This window comes from Panthera onca, chromosome B4 (genome assembly GCF_046562875.1).
Source record: "Panthera onca isolate mPanOnc1 chromosome B4, mPanOnc1 haplotype 2, whole genome shotgun sequence".
Taxonomy (NCBI): domain Eukaryota; kingdom Metazoa; phylum Chordata; class Mammalia; order Carnivora; family Felidae; genus Panthera; species Panthera onca.
This window is the reverse complement of record NC_138345.1, coordinates 12,378,111-12,393,403: the sequence shown is the minus strand read 5'-3', so window position 1 is coordinate 12,393,403 and position 15,293 is coordinate 12,378,111. Positions and strand designations below refer to the sequence as shown.

Genomic DNA, 15,293 nt, shown 5'->3' with positions numbered 1-15,293 from the left:
CTACTCTTTTATTCAACACAATCCATTGCTCAAAAATAACTTAGAATACCTTATTTTTTATAATTATTTTCAGTTTATGAGCTATACGAAAAGCGCCATCAATTTTCCTATCTTGTTTTTATCCAGAAGTGCTATCTATTATCATTACATGTTTTATCCATCAAGGCATGTTCCAAATAATCCTTGGCTGTTTCCAGAAGTCAAATACATCATTAAGGATGAAGATTTTCCATCACTGAAGATATTCGAAGTAACTTGACAAAACTCTGAAGGTTATGCCGCAACAGGAGATCCCAATGGTTTTGAACAATGCAATGTTCAAATGTAATGCAATCTGAGACAACGACGCACAGATGCAAAGACTGTAGCATCCGTATCGACAACTTTGGGAGGAAAAAAAAACATTAATTTGGAATGTAACTTCTACCCTGCATGACAAAAATAAAAGTGTATTTATCTCACGATCCTGTGTCACATGTATGTCATGTCACACATGTAACTATGTGAGGGAAAGGGAGGAAGGTAGAGAGAAAATCCATAACGTCATAAAGACATGAATAGACAACGTCAATTTGTGTTTTAGTGTTCCTGTTGGGAATAACCATTTTAGCTCTTCCCGGGGAATGTTGTAATGATGAAATAAGTGAGGTACTAGTTTTACAGTTTTGCTGCCAAAATAGGTGTCTGATTGGAATTTAATGGATCCTTACTGCCCTGCTTTTTCCTTCTGCCTCATGTTGTGTAAATTGCGTAAGCTAGGTTGCATGTAGGTATATTTCAGGATAATTCCCACCCAGAGGAAATCTCTGAGAAAGTAAGAGTCATTAGATAAATATAATATTAACCACGGTCTCTCAAAAAAATGCCAAGAGGGTGACGAATCCTACAACACACAGCACAGCTTCCTGAAAATCTTTTCTTTCTCCTCTCTGGTATCTCACAGAGCCGGGCAAGAACACTGCCTCCAGACCTCCTTTCCACCTAAAATCCCCCCTTTTCGCTCTTTCCCCTATGACCCCTTCCACACACATACCCCTCTGTTCTTTCTCTGCCTACCACTCTTATCTTCTCTATCTGTTCTTTTCTCACCGTACTGCTTCCTGAGATCAAATGAACTGGCCTTGGCTGCATTTGATTCCCTTTCTCATGCATTAACCTGGTCCTGTGCAATCCTAGGACCAGGGACACAGCACAGGTAAAAAGAAAACTCTCTTTTTCAAGGTGAGGAAGGGGAGAAGAGGCTGTGAATCCTGAAATATGAATTTTTTCCTTGTCATACCAATGTCTTACAAGCAGAATTCCATTTCACTAAATAGCAGTCGTGTGATGAGTGATCTCAACCAGATAAACTGTCAGGACAGCATAAAGTACAACATGACCTGACTATAGACTCTAGATGAACAGTTCAAGGACCACATATTCACTGGTATATACTGCTGCAGGCCCGCTGGGGTCTGGATAACTCGGTATTGATTTAAATGGATGCGTAAACAGTGTCATAAGAAACTACCTCATCCCTGGAGCTACATTATTCCTGGGGTCCCTCCCCTTTTACCTGATACCTAAGTACCACTTTTCTAGGTTTAAAAGGGAGATGAAAGCCCCAGAAACTGCCAAAGACCTGACAATGAAAGTCAAGTATCCATTCCTATATCCCTACTCCCTCTCCCTCTCTTTGGACTCTGAACCCCAGAAGAAACACTGGGGATTGGAGGGTAGAGAAACTGCAAAGCAGAAATTCTCATGTATGATAAGGTGGCCAAATAAAATACAGTACACTGGAGGCACCTGGGTGGCTCAGTCGGTTAAGCATCCGATTTCGGCTCGGGTCATGATCTCACGGTTTGTGAGTCTGAGCCCCACGTCAGGCTCTGTACTGACAGCTCAGAGCCTGGAGCCTGTTTCAGATTCTGTGTCTCCCTTTCTCTGCCCCTCCCCTACTCACACTGTCTCTCTCTCTCTCTCTCTCAAAAATAAGTAAGTTAAAAAAATTTTAATACGGTACACTGAATTAAGTCTGAATTTCACATAAAGAACAAATAATTACTTAGTATAAATATGTCCCAAATATTGCATGGGGTATACTTACACTTGAAAAAAAAAAGTATTCATTCTTTATGTGAAGTTCAAATTTAACTGGGTGGTCCTGTTTGACTTTTCTCTGGAGATCTGGTAACCCTAATTTAGGACAATCAGTGAGGAGAATATCAACCACAAGTGAATATCTTAGGCTTAAAAATGAGAATTCTTAGATATACGCTTTCTCTTGAATTGCCCACTAAAAATGTACCTAAAACATCAGAACATTAAAAAAGGTGGGGGGGTAGGAAGAAAGGCAGTCTCTGAAAACAGCAGGATCAGGCAGAGGCAATCTGGAGTAGTAAGATGCTTAAGTAGCTGGAAATGTTTTGTTGATGTACTAGACATAGAAACCAAGTCAGCTTGTCCTCACAGCATACACGACGCTGTAGCCAGGTAACAATTTATTTGTCAGCTCAGCTTGCACAGAGGAGTGCACAGCCTTTTCTCCGTTTCTGGAAGGGAGATGGGAATTTCAAGGCAAATTGCTTGCGGGAACATTTTCGTTTAAAAATCTGAAAGAAATCTGGGGCGCCTGGGTGGCGCAGTCGGTTAAGCGTCCGACTTCAGCCAGGTCACGATCTCGCGGTCCGTGAGTTCGAGCCCCGCGTCAGGCTCTGGGCTGATGGCTCGGAGCCTGGAGCCTGTTTCCGATTCTGTGTCTCCCTCTCTCTCTGCCCCTCCCCCGTTCATGCTCTGTCTCTCTCTGTCCCAAAAATAAATAAAAAACGTTGAAAAAAAAAAAATTAAAAAAAAAAAAAAAATCTGAAAGAAATCTGCATTACCGAACTGAGAAGACAAATAGATCAAAGACACTATGGTAAAAGAGAACCATGCTGACCTGGAAAACTGAGGGGTGAAGGGTAGGCGTCAACCAAAGTGCTCAAAAGCTCATGATGTTTTTGTCTTGAAAAACGCTAATGTAGACCGAGTCGAAAAGCGAAGACTTTCAGTGATAAACACTGTCTAAACTGGCTTATTCTCACGTGCCTACCTTCAGTCCTGCTCATCCTCTTAAGAAAAGGAAAAGGAGTCTCAGACTAATTCTTCAGAGACTGAAACTATTGCAGCATGGGGGTGGGTCATTACTTTCAAAGCAAACATGGAATATATTTACATCTTATTTAAAAGGTAATTAAAAACAACTTCAATCAAATTAGTAAAAATTACTAGAATTGTATCCATAGATTTACATCTTATTTAAAATGTCATTATCAATGACTTCAATGAAATTAGTAAAAATTACTAGAGTTGTATAATGTATTTACATGGATTATTAATTACTAACAATCAAATTATGAAACCAGAAGATGTACCAGATGACTTAAGTTTTATAGCTGACATCAAATTTTACTTGTCTTGCTTTGCTTTTTTAAAAACTACATTTCCCCCAAAAGACAGATCTCATTCAGGCATTCTTCTTTTTTTTTTTTTTTTACACAATGTTTTAAAATGTTTATGTATTTATTTATTTATTTATTTGAGAGAGAGCAAGAGGGAGGGAGAGGCAGAGAGACACAGACAGAGAGAATCCCGAGCAGATTCCGCACTGTTATAAATTTTTTTTTAATGTTTATTCAGTTTTGAGAGACAGAGACAGAGCATGAGCAGGGAAGGGGCAGAGACAGAGGGAGACACAGAATCCAAAGCAGGCTCCAGGCTCTGAGCCGTCAGCACAGAGCCCGACATGGGGCTCGAACTCACAAACTGTGAGATCGTGACCCGAGCCAAAGTCAGACGCTCAACCAACTGAGCCACCCAGGCGCCCCGATTCCACACTGTTAGTGCGGAGACCCACACAGGGCTCAAACTCACAAAACATGAGATCATGACCTGAGCCAAAACCAAGAGTCAGATACTTAACCAACTGAGCCACCTAGGCACCCCTCACGCAAGCATTCTTAACAAAGTTTTAACAATCCAGAATTCTGCAGAGGCAATGAAAGACCCTTGGTTGGCCCCATCAGGCTGAACTGGGTCTGTGCTAGTTCAAGACAGCAGCAGCCCAGGAGGTGGGGAGTACAGAACCTCTTCCTGTGCCTGTACAGTGGGGGACTCATGGGGGATGGGGTCAAGGAGATTCAGCCCATGTGACAGCAGAGCTTCCGGGAGAACAGAGCAGGGGAACAAGGAGAGAGAAGCCCTTCAGTGTGTGAAACAGGATGAGGCTCAAGTGAAGGCTTAGACAGCAACAGGTGTCTCCTCTAAGGAAGCCTAAAACATGCTATTCACGACTGAAAACTTACGCTGAAATACGACTTAAGAGTTGTGATGGTTAATTTTATGTGTCAACCTGACTGGGACATGGGGAGCTCAAAGTAAATGTTATTTCTGGGTGCATCTGTGAGGGTGTTTGCAACGAGATTAGCAGGTGAGTTGGTGGCCCCAGTAAAGCAGATCGCCCTCCCCAATATGGGTGAGCATTACCCCAACCATTCAAGGTCCAAAGAAAACAAAAAGGCAGAGGAAGGAGGAATTCTCCCCTTTTGCTTCCTCCCTGCCTGCCTGAGCTGGGACATCAGTGCCCTCCTGCCCTTGGACTGAGATGGACACCATTAGCCCATCTGGTTCTCCAGCCTTCAGACTCGGACTGAACTACACCACTGGCCTTCCTGGGTGTCAAGCTTGCAGAATCAGATTTTGGGACTCCTTACCACCTGCAATCATGTGAGCCAATTCCCTAAAGGAATCTCTTTATCTATCTATATCTATATCTATATCTATATCTATATCTATATCTATATCTATATCTATCTATTATTTATATCTATATCTATCTCCCATCGATTCTGTTTCTCTGGAGAACCTTGATTAATGGGAGAGTAAAAACAAGGCCATTAAATAATCACAGGGGGAAATAAACTTATTCCCACTCAACCTGGTGATCTCTTCCTGCACACCCCTTCTCCCCAGCCCCTCATCACTCACCTGTCTGAATTCCATTTCCCATTGAGCATTCACTGTTTTAGAAGTGATGGCCCATGTAAAGACAGCAGCTCTTTTGAGGAGCCTGGGTGGCTCAGTCGGTTACGCTTCTGACTCCGGCTCAGGTCATGATCTCGTGGTTCATGAGTTCAAGCCCCACGTCCGGTTCTGCGCTGACAGCTCGGAGCCTGGAGCCTGCTTCGGATTCTGTATCTCCCTCTCTCTCTGCCCCTCCCCTGCTCATGCTCTGTCTCTGTTTCTGTCTCTCTCTCTCTCTCTCTCTCAAAGACAAATAAACATTAAAAAATGAAAAAGACAGCAGCTGTTTCTCATTTTAGCAGCTTACCAAACTGTACTCTCACTAAAGGCAGGAGCAGTCTCCCAGAGATCTTGATTTCCTATGGAGCCTAAAACCCAGAAGGGCTTTGCACATAAGGAGGAGTTTCAGGGAATTAACGAATGCAGTCTCCAAACTGCTAACATTCAAAAATGCTCATTAGTATTGTATTATTAACCTCAAAAACAAAACACCACCAAATCACAGAGAGAGCATCCTGCCTTTCTGGTTCTCTCCCTCAGAGAATGAGGCTGAGCACAAGGTCAGGGGAGTGTAGGGCAAATGGCGGCCTCCCGAGCAATGGGCCTGGCACCCTTTACCAGCCTTAAATTAGCCATAAGAAAATGGATGACAGTCCTGTCAGCATGCCATACACTTTGGTGAAAAGAACAAATGAAATAATATTGAAAAAATACATCTCCCTCTTCTCTACAATTGTTCATTTGATCTTTATCCCAAACCTACTTTGACAAGATTAACCAAACACTGAAAGCTGAAGGTACGAGACACGCAAAAGCCTATTAGGTTATCTAGTCCATTTTTTAGGCCACATGTACAGTTACGTGTTCCCTATAGAAATATTTTCGAGAACTTTGTCTGCCCCTTTCCCAGTAGACTTCTCTGGATGTTTTAAAGTCTTTCCCGAGGAGCGTGTTCTAGTTAGGCACATCTTAAGACACCTGACAGTTTTTCTGAAGCTTCTATTTCAATTTGTCTTATTTAAATTTTGCCCCATTGCTCCTACTTAGGCCCTTTTCCCGTCACCATATTGTAGATAGTTTTCATATTCCTTTTTAGGCGTAATTTAACCATGCTTCACACATTAACTTGAGTAGACAGTATATGGTATAAATTACACAAAACAGCGATGTGTGAAGACATTCTGTGGTGAATAAATTAAAGCATTAATTTCAGACATATCAAACTAACACTTTTTAAATTTGTGGTTCCTATAATTTTCAGACCTGTTTCTGAAGTCTCTGCGGCAGGGGAATTAAATGGAAGAGATTAGTCCAAAACTTTTACTTTCAATTCATAGGTTGGAGAGCAGCCATTCCCATGAATATTCAAAAGAGAAAAGATTTTTTTTTAAAGGATTTAACACAGAGCGGCGCCTGGGTGGCTCTGTCGGTTAAGCGTCCGACTCTTGATTTTGGCTCAGGTCATGATCTCACAGTTGGTGAGTTCGAGCCCCGCAGCGGGCTCTATGCTGCCTTGGCCTCTCTCTCCCTCCCTGTCTGCCCCTCCCCTACTCGTGCTCTCTCTCTCTCTCTCTCAAAATAAGTAAATAAACTTTAAAAAAATGTGTTAAAATTTTCTAAAAAAAAAAAAAAAAAAAGAACCTAACACAGAGGGCTTACTCAGATTTAAGGAGATGTTGCCATTCAGACATAAAGTGAAAAAGACGGGGTTCAGCAACTCACCAGACATCATCACCACCAGTCTGGCAGGTAAGAGAGAACTGAGGGAGAGGGCTTCGTTGCCCACAGAGTGTTTGTGAAACTTGGTACGACGAGCCTGAATGGACTGAAGAAGGGCGCCTGTCTTCGGTATGGAGAGAAGATTGGCACAAAGAACCCAACTCACATTTAACCCAAAACTGTCCCGGCACAGGCTTTCCTGGGCTCCTCGGGTTTCTAGTTTCTACAAATGATACGGAACTGAAGAATGGACCAGGGACTGGCACCAAACCACATACGCACACAATTCCTCTCGAGGAGTGAGACTTGAGAAGAATAATCGAGTTGGTCCCTGTTCCCGGTTTTAATTTTCACCGAGTGTTTACCACTTGGACCGTAGTTTTATTTAGTTTGCTTACTGCCTGTCGTCTCCAGCCCCCACCTAGCAATCTAAGCTCCACGCGGACAGAAACCTTTGGTTGTGCCTTGTCTGCATCTATATCCCCAGTGCCTAGGACACTGCCTGACCCACGGCAGGCAGTTAAGTATCGGATCAAGGAAGTCGCTGATTTGGCACCGATTTCTTCATTCACAGAGTCAGACAGAAAAATAGCACGCATATGTCCCTGCTGAAAAAGCTCCAGCAAAAAAAAAAAAAAAAAAAAAAAAAAATTGTTCTACTACGGGAAGAAGTTTTTAAAATTCTTGGAGGTAGGCTTTCAGACAGTGTTATTCCTTAAAATATAAACTAGGAAGTATCTCAAATCTGACCAGCCTCAAACTAAAGGGGAGGCCCTGTGAGGGCAGGGGCCGCGTCGTCTTTGTCCCTCCGTGTGAGCTCATGACTCGGACCTGAGAAATAAGATCCAGTAGGAACAACTGACCGAGGCTGTGCCAGCCGCTCGTCTGAGCGCTCGCCCGCGTGAATTCACTACTTTCTACGATAATTCTATGCGGGGGGCACAATGATTCCCCCCAGCTCCCAGGTGAAGAACATACATTGTAAGGGAGTAAATAATCGCCCGTTATCAATGTTTGGTTTCTCAGCTCCAGACCCACCCTCCTTTGCCCGGCTTTGTGAGCTGGGACTGGCCGAATGTTAGGCAGCAGCCCCAGGATGGTCCTCCCTGACAGGCCCTGGCCCTCCGTGTTTGTTGGGCAGCAAGGGAAACCAGAAGCCAGCTTTGGGCGAGTCCCCAGCTGTACCCCGGGGCCACACCGTCCTCACAGAGAGCTGCTTCTGCAGAATGGCGCTACCTTCTGGAAAGTCCTTTCCCACCAGCGGGCTGCATGTTCCCGAGGTCCCCGCGGCTTTTCTGGAGAGGACTGACTCCCGGCCCGGTCCTCAGTTCCTTTATTGTCCCCTCTCCTCAGCCAAGGTGTGGTGGGTGCACCTTGTGGATCCCTTACACGCCTTTTACTCCTTTAAGTAGCTAACCTCCTTCCACTACTTAACAATTCTTTAGGTTCAGTTGTGCCTGGATAGAGCGCTGGGACGGTACTCTATTATTTCAGACCCCAAAGAGCTCCAGATTGTACCACGGGGAAGCGATCAGGCTGGGCTTCAAACGCAGCAAGTCTGAAACCAGAGGACACACTCCAAACTCTGATACTACACTGTCTCCAATTTGGGGAGAGAATCCAGGTTAACTCCGCCCACAGCCCAGACACCTCTGAGGATGCAGATATGAGAACCGCAGTTACAAGGGCCAGACACTGAATCACGTCTCCTCTGGTACGACACGGATTAACACTACACGACCCTAAATCTTAATAGCTCAAAACCCTTTTACATGCAGAATTCCACGACTAGACAACTCTGTAGAGTTGAAAAGGCATATGTTATTGTTCTCATAGGTAAAGAAACTGAGGCCCACAGACAGTAAAATTTTGCACAAGTGGTCACACTCAAGTCTTCCAGCTCCCAGCCAGAACTTTGCCTATAATGTCACTATCTTACCTTGGGGTTTCGTTACACTGGAGTCAGTTTGACTGTGAGACTGAATGGTGGATCTCCAAAAGATCCGTGTCCAAACCCTTGAGGCCTGTGAACATAACCTTATATGAAAAAGGGATCTTTGCAGATATGATTACATTAAGGGGAGATAGGGAGTTATCCTGGAAAATCAGGGTGGCCCCTAAATGCCATCATAAGAGTCCTTAGAAAAGAGAGGTAGAGAGAGACTTCACACACACAGAGGAGAAAAGGTTGTGAAGCCAAAGGCAGAGATGGGAATGATGTGGCCACAAGTCAACGAATGCAAGTAGCCTCCAGAAGCTGGAAGAGGAAAGGCACAGAAAGCGGCAATGAACAGATTCTCCTCTAGAGACTCTGTAGGGAACACAGCCCTGATGACACCTTGACCATAGCCCAGAATTACTGATGCCCAACTCCTGGCCTCCAGAGAGACCAAATTCTACTGTGTTAAGTCACCAAGTTTGTTGTAATGTCTTACAGCAGCCTCAGGAAATTAATATACTGACAAATTCAAGTTTAAAAAAAGTTTATACAGATAGAAAATATCTAAACATGACATAAAGTTTTATGAAATTAGCTTCATTAAAAATGAAGGATGTTAAGACCATTGAGAATGAAAACACGAGCTACATAGAAACATAAGATCTTCCAAAACTGAATAAGGGAGAAATAGAAAAATCTGAATAGCTCAATTACTAGTAATGAAATTGAACTGGTAACCACAAAACTCTCAAGAGACAAAAGTCCAGGACCAGCTGTTTTCACAGATAAATTTAAAGAAGACTGAATTCCTATGCTCTTCAAACTATTCCAAAAAATAGGAGGGGAAGGAAAGCTTCCAAATACATTCTACAAGGCCAGCATTACCCTGATACCCAAACCCAAAGACACTAGAAAAAAGAAAACCATAGGCCAATATCCCTGATGAACATAGATGCAAAAATCTTCAACAAAATATTACCAAACTACATTCAACAATACTTTAAGAGGATTATTCACCATGTTCAAGTGGAATTTATTCTGGGGATGCAAGGATGGTTAAGTGCGTGTAAGTCAATCAACCTGACATTCTACATTTTAAAAAGTGAAGGACAAAAATCATATGATCATCATGATGGATGTGGAAAAGCAATTTGACAAAATTCAACATCCATTTATGATGAAAATGCTCAAAAAGTGGATTCCAAGGGAACGCTGAATCATTATGCTGAGGCCGTATTTGAAAAACTCACAGCTAACATCATACTCAACGTTAAAACCTTTAAGATACAGAACAAGACAAGAATGTCCATTCCCTTCACTTTTATTCGACATAGTACTGGAGGTCCTAACCACAGCAATTAAACAAGAAAAATAAAAAGACATCAGAATTGGTAAAGAAGAAGTTAAACAGCACTATTTGCAGATGACGTTATACTGTACATATAAAACCCTAAAGACTCCACCAAAAAACTATTCAAAACAATAAATAAATTCCATAGTTGCAGGATACAAAACCGATATACAAAAATAGGTTGTGTTTCTATACACTAATAACAAAGTAGCAGAAAGAGAAATTACAAAAATAATTCCATTTATAATTATATCAAACAGAATAAAATACCTAGGGACAAACTTAATGAAGGAAAAATGAGGAAAGATTTGTATTTTGAAAACTACAAAACACTGATGAAAGAAACTACAGACGACACAAACAAATGGAAAGATAGTCCATGCTCATGGATGGGAAGAATTAATATAGTTCAAATGTCCCTAAGCAATCTACAGATTCAATGCAATCCCTATCAAAATACCAATAGCATTTTTTCACAGAATTAGAACAAATAATACTAAAACTCGTGTGGAACCACAAAAGATTCCAAATGGCCAAAGCAATCTTAACGACAAAGCTGGGTTATCACAATCCCAGATTTTAAGAAATACTACAAAGCTGTCATAATCAAAGCTGTAAGGTACTGGCATAAAAACAGACACATAGATCAAGAGAACAGAACAGAGAGCCCAGAAACAAACCCATGCTTTTATGGTCAATTAATCTATGACAAAGAAGGAAGAATATATAACAAGGAAAAGACAGTCTCTGCACAAAACGGTGTTGGGAAAACCGGACAGCTACATACAAAAGATTGAAACTGGACCACTTTCTTGCACCATATGCAAAATAAACTCAAAATGGATTAAAGACCTAAATGTGAGACCTGAGACCAGAGACTCCTAGAAGAAAACATAGGCAGTAATCTTTTTGGCATTGGCCTTAGCAATGTTTTTCTAGATAGATCTCCCCAGGCAAGGAAAACAAAAGCAAAATTAAATTATTGGTACTATACTAAAATAAAAAGTTTTTGCACAGCAAAGGAAACCATCTATCAAACAGTCTGTAACATACTGAATGGGAGAAAATATCTGCAAATGATATATCTAATAAGGGGTTAATATCCAAAATACATGAAGAATTTATACAACTCAACACCAAATAATAATAATAGTAATAATAATAGTAATAATCCAATTTAAAAATGGGCACAGGAACTGAATAGACATTTTTCCAAAGAAGTCATCCAGATGGCCAACAGACACATGAAAAGATGCCCATCATCACTCACCATCAGGGAAATGCAAATCAAAACCACAACATGGTATCACTTAACACCGGTCAGAATGGTCAGAATCAAAAACAGAAGTGGGACGCTTGGGTGGCTCAGTGGGTTGAGCACCCAACTCTTGATTTTGGTTCCAGTTATGATCCCAGGGTTGTGGGACAGAGCCCCGCATCAGGTTCATGCTGAACATGGAGTCTGCTTGAGATTCTCTCTCTCTCTCTCTCTCTCTCTCTCTCGAAGAAGAAGAAGAAGAAGAAGAAGAAGAAGAAGAAGAAAGAAAGAGAGAGAGAGAGAAGAAATAACAAGTGTTGGCGAGGATGTGGAAAAAAAGGAACCCTCATGAACCATTTGTGGGAATGTAAATTGGTGCAGTGTGGAAAATGGCATGGAGGTTCCTAAGAACATTAAAAATAGAATTACCATATAATCCAATAATTCCACTACTGGGGTATTCACCCAAAGAAAATGAAAGTAATAATTTGAAAGGACATATGCACCCCTACGCCTATTGCAGCATTTACAACAGCCAAGATACAGAGGCAACCCAGGTGTCCATCCACAGACGAAAGGATAAAGAAGATGTGGTATAGATATACAATGGAGTATTACTCGGCCATAAAAAACTGAGATCTTGCCATTTACAATAACATAGATGGATCTAGATGGTATAATGCTAAGTGAAATAAGTCAGTCAGAGAAAGACAAATAGCATATAATTTCACTCATATATGGAATTTAAAAAACAAAACAAACAGGGGCACCTGGGTGGCTCAGCTGGTTAAGCATGGACTCTTGATTTAGACTCAAGTCATGATCTCACAGGTCATGGGATTAAGCTCCACGTCAGGCTCTGTGCTGACAGCGTGGAGCCTGCTTGGGATTCTCTCTCTCCCTCTCTCTCTCTGCACCCCACCTCTCTCTCCCAAAATAAGTACACTTAAAAAAAACTATTTTAAAACAAAACAGAGGGGGGAAAAGCGACAAATAAAAGAACAGAATCTTAAAAACAGAACAAATTGGTGGCTGCCAGAGGAGGGATGGGTCGGGGAAAAGATGAAACAGATAAAAGGGATTAAGAGCCCACTTATCTTGACACACACTGAGTAATGTACAGAATTGTTAAATCATCATACTGTACACCGGAAACTGATGGAACACTGCACGTCAATATACTTCAGTTAAAAAAAGAAAAAAAATGTACAAGAATATCCATTAACAGAATGGGTGAAAAATATTCTGGTAGGTTTATACACAGCAATGGAAGACAGAACTGCCACTATACCCAATATGAATGAATCTCGCAGATATAAAGTTGACCAAAAGAAACCTGAGCCAAGATAGCATACACTACGATTCCATCTATATGAAGTTCAAGAACAGGTACAAATTGAGCTGTGGTTTTGGAACTGTGGTTTCCCGGGGGGCGGGGGTTATCTGCAGGGAGGGACCACAGGGAGCATGCTGGTGGGCTGGAAATGTTCTGTATCTTAATCTGGGGCAGGGAATTTACATGGATGTATATCAAAATAAAAGAAACTGATTGAGGTGTATGTTTCAGATTTATATTCTTTACTGCATATAAGTTAGATCTCAAAAAAAAAAGAACATTAAATATTTATTTTAAAGAAATGACAGAAATGTAGCAAGGTTAATGCACCACATTCAAGATTGTCAGAAAACCAGTATACCATCCCCAAGTTGCACTAAAAATTAGTCTTAGGATTTTCCTCATTTGCAAAATTGGAATAGCAGTATCTACCAACCTCATATAGCAATTCAGAGAATTAGACAATGTATAAATATCTTTGCACTCCTATAAGAGAAGTCCTATATAAATATAAGGTAGTATTTGTGGAGTGTTCTAAGATCTCATTTTCACTTAAGTAATCTCTTAGAGATACTTCTTCCTTTCCTTTAAAATACAATAACTAGGGGTGCCTGGATGGCTCAGTCGGTTAAGCGTCTGACTTCAGGTCATGATCTCGCGGTTCACGAGTTCAAGCCCCACATCGGGCTCGGTGCTGACAGCTCAGAGTCTGGAGCCTGCATTGGATTCTCTGTCTCTCTGTCTCTCTGTCTCTCTCTCAAAAATAAAGCACTAAAAAAAAAAATAAATAAGTAAAAGAATAAAATAAAATGTAATAACTAAAACCCATAAAGTAAATGAAAGATGAACTATGAGTTAGGCCAAAAACAAATTGATAAATTGGGACCAAAGCAGGGTTGCCCATTCTTTCCATGACCTTTCTGATGGGGAATTGTCATGAAACTGAAAAGTCAATATTTATCTTTATTAAAGCTTCCTGAAAGATTCCAGAATCTACCTAGGACAGGATTTTCAATTCCAGACACTCCAAGCAAAGATTTATAAAGTTTTAAATCCAATAATACCATCCTGCTTATCTCCTTTTTTGAAAGTTATTAATAAAACAAACAATGTTTGGATATAATCATCATCTGTATGGATATAAATAGCATGGTTCAAATCATAGTTCCTCTAAATCAGAGCTGTCCAGTGAGGTAGCCACTAGCCACATGTGGCTATTGAGCACTTGAAATTTGGCTAATTTGAATTAATCTGCCCTCCAAGTATAATATACACACCATTTTCAAAATTTTGTACCAAAAAAAGAACATAAAATATCTCATTAATGTTTATATTGATTACATGTCAAAATGGTATTATTTTTAATGCACTGGGTTAAAGAAAATATATTACAATGAATTTAACCTGTTTATTTTTAGTATTTTTAATATGGCTAATAGAAAACTTTAAATTCGGGGTACCTGGGTGGCTCAGTCGGTTAAGCGTCCGACTTCAGCTCAGGTCACGATCTCACGGTCCGTGAGTTCGAGCCCCGCATCGGGCTCTGTGCTGATGGCTCAGAGCTTGGAGCCTGCTTCCGATTCTGTGTCTCCCTCTCTCTCTGCCCCTCCCCCATTCATGCTCTGTCTCTCTCTGTCTCAAAAATAAATAAAAACATTAAAAAAAAAAAAAAAGAAAACTTTAAATTCTATGTAAGGCTTGCATTATATTTCTATTGGACAGCAGGGATCTAAAGAAAGATGGAAATTTTCATCTCAACACAGAGTTTTCGAAAGGGTTTTAAGAATTAGGATTAAGACTGCTTAAATGTTTTCCGGCCAAACTACCTGTCTTTGTCAAAGATTATAATCTATGTTTAATCTTTATAATCAACTGAGTTTTAGGATGGTTTTATGAGGTTTGGCTTCCATGAAGTCACAGAACATTTACTGGTTTTCCGTGAACCTTAAATAATACATAAACCTGCAGTTCTAAAACGTTTGGGGGCTTTGTACCGTTGAGGCAGAGAAAGGACCTTAACAGATCTCCAACATGACTTTCCAGGATACCCTAACCCAAAAGCTATATTCAATCAAGCAAAAATGATACTGCTATGAATTGAATTGTGTTCTCCCAAATTCACAGGCCGAAGCCCTACCCCCCAATATGATGGTACTTAGACGGCAGGACTTTGGGAGGTAATTAGGTTTAGATGAGGTCATGAGGACAGGGTACCGATGATGGGAGTAGAGTCCTTATAAGAAGAAGAAGAGGGGCCCCCGGGCGGCTCAGTTGGTTGGGTGATCAACTCTGGATTTCGGCTCAGGTCGTGATCTCACAGTTCATGAGCTGGAGGCAGAGTCCGGCTCCATGCTGGTGGCATGGAGCCTGCCTGGGATTCTCTGTCTCCCTCTCTCTCTGCCTCTCCCCTGCTTGCACTCTCTCTCTTCCTCTCAAAAAAAATAAACATAAAAAAAAAAAGAAGAGGAAGAGATCAGAATTCTCTCTCTCTCTCTCTCTGCAACAGGGAGGACACTGTGAGAAGGCAGCCATGTACAAGCCAGGAAGAGAGCTCCCACCAGGAACCGAGCCTGCCAGACCTTCATCTGGGACTTGTAATCTTCAGAACAGTGAGAAAATAAATTGTGATTCACAGTCAACTGTATTT

The 15,293-nt window shown here is 41.3% G+C and overlaps 1 long non-coding RNA gene across 10 annotated transcripts in view; it reads right to left on the bottom strand.

Moving 5' to 3' along the window:
• Nucleotides 1-15,293, bottom strand: part of LOC144616978 (uncharacterized) — a 53,758-nt gene that overhangs the window by 34,753 nt on the left and 3,712 nt on the right. For 8 of the 10 annotated variants that reach the window (XR_014137895.1, XR_013556968.2, XR_013556971.2 and 5 more), the window contains exon 3: nucleotides 50-383. The exons of 1 other annotated variant lie outside the window; for it this stretch is intronic. This is a non-coding gene — a long non-coding RNA (uncharacterized LOC144616978). The remainder of the gene's footprint in view (nucleotides 1-49; nucleotides 384-15,293) is intronic. One more of the 10 variants, XR_013556976.2, reaches the window with a different exon arrangement.